Source organism: Akebia trifoliata, unplaced genomic scaffold (genome assembly GCF_017979445.1).
Source record: "Akebia trifoliata isolate Shusen 1 unplaced genomic scaffold, ASM1797944v1 Contig01207, whole genome shotgun sequence".
Classification (NCBI taxonomy): Eukaryota; Viridiplantae; Streptophyta; class Magnoliopsida; order Ranunculales; family Lardizabalaceae; genus Akebia; species Akebia trifoliata.
In genome coordinates this window covers 1,984-13,950 of record NW_028237595.1, presented here as the reverse complement: position 1 = coordinate 13,950, position 11,967 = coordinate 1,984, and the positions used below count along the sequence as shown (strand labels likewise).

Here is an 11,967-nt window from a genome sequence, read left to right as displayed (position 1 = left end):
TAGTAATTGATATAATGGATTAGTTGTTCCAAAGTGCTTAGCAAGTATGATCCAAAGTGCTTCTATTAAGGTATCTTTGATTTGTGTTGTCGTGTATTGGTTAAATAAATTGTTTCTCTCCAATCTCGTCAAGTCTATGTTTTTAAGATTCTAGTGTTCTTGTCCAAACCATCGAATAACCATACTTTTTTATTAGTAGGTTCCTCACCTTAATTTGTTAGGGGTATTTTTACTAATTTTCTGTGGGAAAAACATCGTAATTCCTTTTTGGCTTTTGAACATAATGAAATCAGTGCGGCTTGTGTTGTGGTTAATTTCTTGGTTATTGTTTTCTTGTTTGTTCTCTTCAATTGAATTCTCATAGTCGAAGGTTGGATTTTTTCCAACATTTCATTCCCTATAACCTGAAAATTATCATATATGTCATATAATAACACTCTTCAACAAAATATCCGTTGGTTTGTATGTTGCTTACAAGGATATAAGATGAAGACCAATAAATCCAAAGGGGATGAAACCCGTCATCATTTGAATCTCAAGATAGCTGGTAATCTGTGTATACTGGTAATTGATATAATGGATCTAATCAATGAAGGATCAACCCTTGTTGTTAAATCTTTTCAAGCAATATCTGTATCAGACTGGCCAGGCAATGTTTATTAGATCTAAATACATTACTTTGCATCCTTATTGCTTTGTTTCAACTCCCATCACCTGCTCTTCTTTTTCATGTACACAAAGTTCCCCCACTTTCATGTTCTGTGTCCCATCTTTAGCATGTATATATGTGATTTTAAAGGAAGTGTTGAATTAAGCATGTTTCATAGAAAAGTTCTATGTGTTTTCTTTGGTTGGTGCAGGGATCAATTCTCTCTCTCTCTTGAATCGTCTCCTTCTCCTTCATTCTTATTTATGGCAGAATAACAACAAAATTGCAGAGTTTTGAATATTCAGTTTTTACCTAGGTAATCTAACATATCTTCTACTTTTTCTTCGAAATCGAAACCCTAACAAAACATTTGATGCTTATTAAATCTAACACCTCACTTATGGTATGTGCAGGAGATGAATGGTTAATTATGCTTTGACCTTGGGTATGTCAATTTCAATTCCAATGATTTATCTACATTCACGATCATTTGCAATAAAAGGCCAAAGCGGGCTCAGCCCCCAAGCCCACTTTATATTGAGCTGTGGGTTAGGCTTGGAACTTCCATCAAAAAGTGTGGGGCAAATCTACCATGGACTCCTTCTAACTATGCAGATTTGAGGGTATCTGCAGTTTTTAGGGATAAAATTGTCTCTATCTCAGAAATAGAGAAACCAGCCACATTTAACTGGTAATTTATAACTCTACACCGAAGGTAACATCTCACATCAATGCACATATATACCTCCCCAATAAGAAATTATAGTTTAGCCTTACTAACAATCCAAAACCTTGGTAGGACGATTGCATATGGTTTTTGCTCTGTCACAATCATTGGAAACACCTCTTTCTCTATAGAAGTAAGCTCCAATTGGATCCAATTAAGAACTAGAGGGGACAATAGGTAAACATATGTAACCAAATCTTTGGGATAAAGCATTAATGATGAAGAGCATTTCTCCTTATATAATTGACTGATATATAAGACACAATCTCTGGTTTTTCTTCAGGGATGTTGCGTAAATGCTCCTATGATCACCGTGGCCGACTTCTCCAAGGGTTTTGAAGCCTATACCTATAATTACTATGTATGTTACTTATTTATCGTCCTGTTTAGGACAATTTGACAAAGTCACTTCTTGTGATTGATTATTGTATAGAGGAAAGTAACATTTGTTTCCTACATTTCCTTAAGGAGTACGTGACTCTAAAGAGAATCATCAAGATGTTAAGAAAAGGGGAATCACCTACGGTAAGTCTACTGGGCATGCAAAGTTAATTTCCTTATTAGATTATAAAATTGTTTAAGATAAACCATTTTATTTGTATTCTACATCGCAGGTTGGCACATGGTATCCACAGCACATAGGGCGTTATAGACATAAAGGTTGTTGTCCCAAGATCTACATCTTCAATTTTTTTATGTATTGGACATTTCTATCTGTGGTAGCAGTATGTAAAATGTGCAAGCAGAACTCAGTATTTAGAGGCAATTAAGCCGGTCTTCCGTACTGATTATGCCCTAATCAAGTCTTAGATCTTTGCTCTCAAGCAAAAAAATTGAAGAAAAAAAAAAGAATACACCCAATGATATCATAGTTCTAAAACTCGTCAACTCATAGAAACGTCGATTTGACTAGACTTGATTAGATTTTGGGAAACTGACTAAAGAGGCCAAGTTTTAGAAAGTATGTACCAAAAAGTCTAATTACCCACGAATTTGTTTTGTAATCGTATCCCATACTTAGGGACGAGCTCCACTGGATGCTTATCGAGGTAAAATCTTCATTAAAAACATGACATTTGTTTAATGACTTTTCATATGATTATTGAAGATCTGTCTAATTCATTTAAGCATTGTGATGGTTTGGTTTCTATGTTATTGTAGGAATTTATTTTGGTTGAGTCGAGCCCTTGTCATAGCGAAAATCCTATATATGTCCTTTGTTTTGAATTTTGAGTCTTGATTCCATCATGGAATCATTGCTTTGATTTGATGGTTATTCATGATTTTCCTTTTGGGATTGTTTTTTAAGGGAAAAGCAGTAGATTAAGATGGTTTAACCAACTAGATCCAAGGATTAATAAATTTTGGGAGGAGACCAAGGTCAGGGGGCATGTCAACAGTTTAAAAATAAAAGGGTATCTCAAATATTTACCAAAATAGAGATGGGGCTATTTAAATAAAGTATCTTTGGGAGGAGACTGAGTTCAAGGGCATTATTGAGTTCAAAAGCATTCAAAACACGATTTCATTCTCATATTTTGTGGAAAAACAGAGTCGAAGAGAAGAATGGAGGTGAGCCGTGAATTACAATTTCAAGCTGATCAGCCTTGTAAGCTCACCACAAAATTTTGAATTAATTTCAATTTTTTTTTAACAAAATAGTATATGCCGACGGATTTTCCATGTCTGTCGATAAAGGTCTAAACAAGCAATGAAAAAGAATTTTCCACACCAATTTTTTTCTAAAAAATAAGGGATATAGCGACAGTAACTTTGTGTGGCCGTCACTAAAAAAATTACTGACGAATTAAATTGCAATGGGTGGCAACGAAAAATTTGACCGTCGGTATAGCATATAGCAATGGATTTTTTTTCTGTGGTAAAAGAAGGAAGAAATCATTTTCAAGGAATTTTCAAATATTTTGAAGATACATGTAAAAAGTAAAGATCTTTTTTGTAATTTTGGATGGAAATCGATCGAGAATTATTCTTTTGATTTGAAATCATTTAAACAAGTCGTTATCACAAGTTTTTAGTTCATCTTTCCATGTATTTTAATAAAATAAATTCAAAAATAAAAAATTAGTGAATTTGACAATAAATAAATAATAAATGGTGAATTCACCATTTAGGAGTAAATTACATTTTGACCTCTTGTGATTTGACTTAGCATCTTGAGAATTGCACTTACCTCCCCCGAACCCAAAAAATATTATTTGCTTCACACTCCCTTACTTTATCAAATCTCTTACTGAACCAAACCTTAGTTATATGAATCAGGCTAGCATGACTACTTAGTAAGATTTCATTGTTCGGCCCACATGGATTGTCAAATTGGCAATCAAATGCCACAGACTTTTGGATTTCAAGGAAAAACTTACATTCAAAAGAAAAAGTAAATAAATTTTTTTTTTTATAATAGTTTGATCGAAGTATTGAAAAAGAATGGTTATGGAACTACTAAATTTAAAACTAAAATTCAACGGTTAAAAATAACCTTTTTTTTATTTGTCAAAAACAATAATTTCAAAGTTCTTAGAATTTTGTCCCTTATAACTCTGTGTCATTAGATCATGTTTTTGGATACCACAAATTGATACAGTTAGGATCTACTCCAAGGTATGTTAAGTAACAAATTAACCCACCAATTTGAATTTTATGAGGTGTATCCCCACTTTAAGGTTGTCTGGGTAACAAATTTCATAAAGTAAGGTTCCCTTGGAATTGTCAGAACTCCAAAGGAGTTTTCGCAATAAAAATGCAATGGTTAGGTTACGTTCTCCTTGCTCAAATATTGTCCTATCTATTATGCTTTTCTATAGATTTAGCAATATTTAATGAGAACTACTTACATGAATGTTGTTCCACTACATGCATGATCTTGTTAACTGAAACTAAGCTCTTCCTGCTAAAACAAATAATTTGCTAAGAACTCGTGATAGAGGGATTCGTAGCTTTCCATTTTTTTAATTAAACCTTCTCACATATGGTGCGATTTGTAATCATACTTCACTTTATTTTTAAATGTCATTTCTGAGAAACTTCAACCATTTTTTATACTATTTTTTAGATCCTATATATGCTTCTAGCCCCTATAAGCTGACCCAAAATCCTTGGGATAAGGATTTTTAATGATATGCTTCTTGTCTATATCTATTTAAAGACTTATCTGTTCTTTTGTGTATAATTGTCTTTGTACATATCTGTTAATGATTTAGATTTGTTTATGCCTTTTACTAAATTGGATTAGATCGCTCAACAAGCCTTATCTATGAATGTTCTAGTCTTTCAATTTGACTAATACAACCAAACACAAATCTGTTCTATCAGTATTCTGTCAAGGATGAAACTTTTTAAGACAGTATTGAATAAAGAAAGAATTTGTTCATTCATCCACAAATTTTGGGTATTTGATATGATTTTCGAATTCGAATTCGAATCTTAGTTAATGATATCCGATCGGATTCGAATTCGAATTTGGATATCAATATTTTTTTTCGAATTTGAATTCGAATTCGGATATAGCACTATCCAATCGGATAGCTATCCGTTGACAACCCTAGGAATGTACATAAAACTTATTAAAAATGAATAACAACAAATAAACATCAATTAGTTGTTCCATTTGAGGATTGAAGAATATAGACAGTTGGGCTCTGTTTTTTGTTTTTTTAATAATAATTTATATCCCATATTGGGATCTCAATCGACTGGATATTGAGCCAAATCCCGTTCAAAATCTTAGTGGGTTGGGTTTTTACCATCACATCACGTGACGTGAAATGGTCTGGATCATGTCATACCGGATAAATCATATATATTTTTTATATAACCCGATGTACCTGTAGACAGTGGACCGGATCCGTATCTGTAGACCATAGTCTTGTCTAAGGACATGTCCATTAGAGAAGTGAGGGTGCACCCTCGATGAGCTGAGGAATTAATTATGTTCAAATCTGGTATGGGGGATGACATATGACAACCTAATCCTAAGCCTCCTTCCAATTCAGTCTCTTCCTTAGCCAATTTCTAAATTAATTCTCCCAACCAAAAATAAGGACTAATTTAAAATTTTGAATTAATTTCATTTCCAACAGTCTGATTTCTTTTAAAATTATTTAAAATCATATGAAACGCCACCTTCCTTTTGCTAAGAATAGTTCTTCGGGGCTCTAAATTTTTTCCATTTTCTTTTCGAGGAGTTTCCAAATCATCGTTTAGTTGTCGAAACTCTTGTGCTTGACTTTTCGTGCTCAACTTAGCGTTGTCCTCCTCTTTTCTACTTTCTAGCTCTTTTGTTCGAATCCCCACGAATGGTGCCAAAAGATAGATATATCTCTGATCTTCAAACTCATGAACTTCGACACAGACTTTACAACTGACCCAATGAGTTAGTTATTAACCAACTAAGTTGGTCCTTGTAAAACACAAACACTCTGACGTTCAAGTTAAAACATATTCTTTTGTGGAGACCTTTTTAAGGAGTTAATGTGTAGCTCTCTTATTCCTGCCCTATGTTTATATAGATTGTTTTATGAGTCTTGCTACATGGTGCTAATAACAATTCTTTGGTTTTATTTTAACCCAATGAATTAGGAATAGTGTTATCGTTGGTTACCGTCCTCATTGCCTCCAAAATAGGAATTTAAATTTGATTCCCTTATTTTAAGATAAATTTGAGTAAATTACACTTTGACCCCCTAAGGTATAGCATAATTCCATGTTGATCGCTCAATCTTTTGATGATTTCAAACTATTAAAATGGATTAAACAGTCTTCAATATAAAGTAAAAAAAGCATTTCTCATTGATGAGGAGCCCGTTTTATAACTCTAGGGGAGGTAAGTGCAACTCTCAAAAAGTTAAGTCAAACCATAAAGGGTCAAAGTGTAATTTATGTTAAACCAATACCACAAGCCAAGTCATAATTCTCTCCCCAAATTATGGCTGGACTTATTTCTTTTTTATTGTGTAATATTCTATAATTACTCTGCAGATATCCTTCTTTATTGTGTAATATTCTATAAATATTTAGTTAACTTATTTAGATTAGGTTTCTGATTTGTATCTACAGCAAACCTATATAAATGTGACCATTCTTAATGAAGACATATAACATTTTTACATTCAATACTTGTGTAAGATCTTTATGGTATCAAAGCCCTAAGGCATACTCTTCTTCTCCCAATTTCAACCATGACAGAAACAAATAATGTCACGATTATGTTTGGAAATACAGCCACCTCCACTCCATTTTCATCTTCAGTCACCACCTCTTCATCTCAAGTAATCTCTATCAACACCGCCACGTTAATTCCACATAAGCTATCCAAAGGTGGGAATTATTCGATGTGGCGTTCTCAAATGACTAACCTCTTTCTCGGTTATGATCTCATGGGATTCATAGATGGATCTAATCCTTGTCCCCCTGTTGATGATCAAGAACACAAACTTTGGATTCGACAAGATCGTCTCATTCTCCTCGCCATACAAGCAACAGTCATTGGAACCGCTGCTCTTTTTGTCTCTCGCTGCAAAAATTCTCAAGAAGCTTGGAACAAACTCAAGGCTACATATGCCAACAAGTCCAATACGCGGATAGTTGGTCTTCTCGATTCACTTACTAAGGTCAGACAAGATGGAAAGAATATTTCTGAATTTATGCAATCTGTAAAAACTATTGTAGATGATCTTGCAATGATTGGACATGAAATGAGTGATGGTGAGATTGTTGTACACACGCTCAATGGTCTCACGGATGATTACAAAGATATCAAAGCCGCTCTACGAGCTCGAGAATCTCTTGTGGGCTTCGAAGAACTGTTGGAAAAATTGCTTGATTATGAGACTAGTCTCAAACATAATGACTCCACGAAAGAATCATTTGTTGTCCCTGCTCAGTATACTCAAAAGAACAAAAAAGGGAAAGGTGGAAAACCTTACAACTCACAAGGACGACAAGGCAACACTAGCGACTACAACGGAAATTAAAATCAGATCGGAAATCAAAATCAAGGCTTTGGACATCAACACTATCAATCCAATCAAGGAAATCTGTCCACTTCCAATACATATAATCAAAACTTCTCGCCAAAACAAACATGGAAATCCAATACTAATTGTGGACAACCGCGGATTGTATGTCAGTTAGGTGACAAAATTGGTCACGTTGCTAAGTTCTGCAGGTCTCTTCCTTCACCCTATGCTCCCTCTTGGCCACAAGAAAATTTCACAACACATGACAATCCAAGAAATCAGTCAGGTTGGATTGTTGATTCTAGTGCATCACACCACATCACCTCAGACCTTTAAAATTCATCTATCCATTCAGATTATGGTGGTAATGATGATGTTGTTGTCGGAGATGGTAAAAGCATTCCTATCACTCATATTGGATTTGCTACTTTTAGTTCTAATGACTCTACTTTTCAGTTTAATAATGTTTATGTGTTCCAAAAATTAAGCAAAATTTACTTTATGTTTCACAATTTTGCTCACAAAATAACACTTCCATTGAATTCTTCCCTGATTTTTTTCTTGTGAAGGATCTAACTACGGGGGCATTCTTGGTGCGAGGCCGGAATAAAGAGCATGTGTATGAGTGGCCAGATTCAAAGACCAGTCTGGTGATTCACGAACTCAAGCACTCACGGCCACCTCCAACATGTCATCCTCTACAACTATCTCTTCTTGGCACTGCTGTCTTGGTCATCCGTCATCTAAAACTCTCCAAACATTATTGCTTCTCATAAATTACCTCTGTCTAAGTCAAGTACTATTTCTTCTCATTGCAATTCTTGTTTATGTCATAAAAGCCATAAGCTTCCTTTTGGCATTCCATATTTAAGTTGTTCAAAACCTTTGGAGATTATCTTTATGGATGTTTGGGGACCAGTCCCTATTATTTCTTTCAATAATTTTCGTTATTATATTATTTTTGTGAATTACTTTAGCAAATATACATGGCTTTATCCTCTCAAACACAAATCTGATGTAGTACCAGTTTTTAAACAATTTCAAACTTTAGTTGAACGTTACTTCACCACTACCATTCAAACTGTCTACACAGATAGAAGTAGTGAAGCAACAAGTCCTGGTCATTTTCTATCACAAAATGACATTCAACATCTCAAATCACTTCCTTATACGCCTAAACATATAGGTACAGCCGAGCGTAAACATCGACATATTGTTGAAACAGCGCTTACAATGATTGTTGGTTACTTGTATTTTTCGGTCTTTGGTTACATTATATTATTCAATGATTGTTGTCGGTTCGGCTAGCCTAGCCAACTTAGCAAGGAAAAAATGTTTTTTTAGGGCTCATCCACTGTATAAATAGAACCTCGATATTGAGAAAAATTTAGAGTACTTGACTTTAAATGCTCAAATATTGGATATAAACAAGTAAACAAATTATTTGTACTGTACCTTCAATAAAAACATCACTTACAATTTGAAGAACAAAATAACATTCTTTTTAGAAAATACAACTTTTACAAACACTCATACTTTTTACAATCTTTCAAGACCTCTTATTTATTATTTTACTACTACTTGATTTTTCTCACAACTTGATGGAATATGAGATAACTCACCCCTATTTATACTAGTGGCACCTTCTTAACCAATAGCTAGGATTATACCAACACATTTTTAATCTAATAATTTACAATTTATTATCTAGAACTTTCCACCAAAATATATACTATTCTAGAGTTTTCTACTTTTTTCTTATCCAAAAATATCTAGAATTTTCTCTAGGAAGATTCTAGAAATTGGGGTCTTAAATTACCATTGGGCTTTAACAATAAATTTGGATTTTTCTTAATTGGGCTGGTATTGAATTTTAATACTCCCTATCAATACCAACTTTCACTCTTTGCACCATGTCAAGCTGACGATGAAAGTTTTCAAATTTGCCACTACTCAATCCTTTTGTGAGCAAGTCCGCAACTTGATCATTTGTTTTGATTTCCCTTATTTCAATCTCTTATTGAAAAACTTTATCTCTTTTATAGCTTTGATCCACTCAGAGCTTTGTGATACTTCTTCAAATGTCCCAGATTCTTTAATAGTTGCTTATTCAGTTATGACTGCATTGGCTTATTTGGGATTTCGTTTGCAAAATCTAGTTGACCTTCTCAATTGTGATGTGGAGTTGATACTTTTGTTTCATCATGATGATCTGATTGTTGATACATACCAATTTTTCAAAGATTTTGAGCTAACTTTTGATCACCATCACTTTGATGCGGATCTTCGATTTCATTTAAACTTGGTTGAATTTTGACAGTGTGCTCCTCCATCTTTTGTTGCAGCTTGTCTTTGAATTCTTTCGAGTCTGGTAACTTCTCTTTTCCTGAAGACCACCAAGATGATGCTTCATCAAATATCACATTTTGTGATGTATAACATCTTCCAGTTGTAGGATCACAACATCTCCACCCCTTTCTCTGAGTGTCGTATCCCATAAAGATACATCTCACTACTTTCTTATCAAACTTGCTACGTAAATGATCAGGAACAAATACATAGCATACACACCAGAATACTTGAAAGTAGCTAACTGTAGGTTTTATGTCCCTCCATTTCTCAAAGGATGAAACAAACTCTAACTTTGGTTGAGGAAGTTAGTTGATCTCATAGGTTGATGTTCTCATAGCTTCAGTCCAAAACCTTCTAGGTATATCCTTCGCATGTAACATACTCCGACAAATTTATACAAGATATCGATTATTTATTTCTTCTATATTATTCTATTGCAGTGTATTGGCACATGTATACTGACGACATATTTTGCATTCTTGTAGGTATAGAGAAAACTCGTTCGAGCTATATTCTCTCCTGTTATCTGTGTACAAGCAACATATTTTTTTTCTTACTTCTCCTTTAACTTTCTCTTTGAACTCTTTAAATTTTGGGACTATTTTAGATTTTTCTTTCATAAAGAAAACCCACACATACCTAGAGAAGTCATTAATGAAGGTCACCATGTATCGCATTCCGCTAAGTGATGGTTGCTTAACTATCCCGAATACATCAAAGTAAACTAACTCTAATGGTTTATTTGCTTTAAACTTTGATTTCTCATATGACAATTGATGTGCTTTACCATACTGGCATCCCGCAAAGATCATGTCTATTCTCATGTCAAGCTGAGGAAGTCCCTTAAGCATTGACTTCTTTACTATCATACTTAGCTTAAAATAGCTAACATGACTCAACCCCATGTGCCACAAATCTGCTGTCTCGTTCCTTCTTGTCTTGTCTACATATGCAGATTCTGCTGATATTATGTAAACTGATTCCAATCATCGTCCCTCTATTGTTGGCTTTTCTAAGATTTTGAGGTCACGATACACCTTCACATCTTAGGGACCAAATAAGACATAGTAGCTTGATAATGTTATTTAAGTCACGGATAACAAAATTTTCTTCATTATTGGAATATGGTAGACACCTTGAAGTGGCACCTGGTTAGAATTATAACGAGCTATCATCTTACCGATGTGAGCTATTGGTAACCTTAAGTTGTCAGCCGTCACGCCCATATGACTTCTCTTATACTCAAACATGTTTTGCAATTTTTGTTTATCACCTGTCATGTGATTTGAGCATTCCGATTTTACGATCTAGTCATTTTTGTAATCAATCTGTTCAGATGTAGTTGTAAGAGGTACTTCTTCTTTTTCCTTTTGAAAGTGTTATTGATCCGCGGGTTGCAGATTCGTTTCTTTTTTAGTTTTGAGAGTCGCCACTTAGTTATTGTGGTTTAGGAATCGAATATTGACTCTACAATAGATAAGATACTGATCTACATGGAGAACAGGTCTGGGGATCAGGTTACAAGGTTGGAAGGTGCTAGGCAGCAATCCCGTCCAGCAAACGTCGGTTTCTACTTTTTCCTAAATAACACTACATTGTAAAATAAACCTAAAAATTAATTTAAAAAAAGAAATAAAAACAATTACCTGGTAGATTACGACGGTTCCCTCAGTATTGGCGGAGAGTGTCCTTGTATGAGTTTCCTTGTTATTCCTCCATCACTGGATCTATTTCTGATCTACAAGTTGAAGTATCTTTCTTCTAGATGTGAGTGTTGTCTATGTTTTTTGAAGGATTTCTAAATGTTTTAGAAAAGTTTCTGAGAGTTTTTTGAGTAAAACTAAGGTTTGGATGATAGGTAGGGGGTTAGGGCTCCAAAATTAGGGTTTGGAGAAGGTTAGGGGGACTTTTTAATCTACTTTTCCTATGATTTATTTTGACCTACGAAATTAGGTTGTGGAGGCTCCTATTTATAGATGTTTTGGAAGAATTAGGGTTTGACTAGGTCTCCTTTTAGATAAGGTGAATTAGAGTTTTACCTTAAGTCTTATTTGATTGACTAGGTTTTTTAATCTTGCGTACAATGAAAGAATATATTTTTGATTTTTGGATAACCCCCCTTAATTATATTTTAATTCTTTAGGCCCCCCAGATGGAGGGATCTTTTAATAAATATCATAGGGCTCCACTTAAATAAGTGGGCAACCATCAACAATTTTGCCTCAGAGCTTGATTGATTGGTTTAAAAATTTTAATTTTAATTA

The 11,967-nt window shown here is 34.2% G+C and overlaps 1 long non-coding RNA gene across 2 annotated transcripts; it reads left to right on the top strand.

Annotated features, from left to right (window-relative positions):
* Positions 1-25: 25 nt before the first annotated feature.
* On the top strand, positions 26-2,966 carry LOC147380621 (uncharacterized). 2 transcript variants are annotated; one of them, XR_015175220.1, is made up of 4 exons: positions 26-965; positions 1,063-1,737; positions 1,845-1,901; positions 1,991-2,966. It is a non-coding gene; the product is annotated as an uncharacterized LOC147380621 (long non-coding RNA). The 2 variants fall into 2 exon arrangements; XR_015175219.1 differs by lacking the exon at positions 1,991-2,966 and having other exon boundaries at positions 1,845-1,982.
* The last annotated feature ends 9,001 nt before the right edge of the window (positions 2,967-11,967 follow it).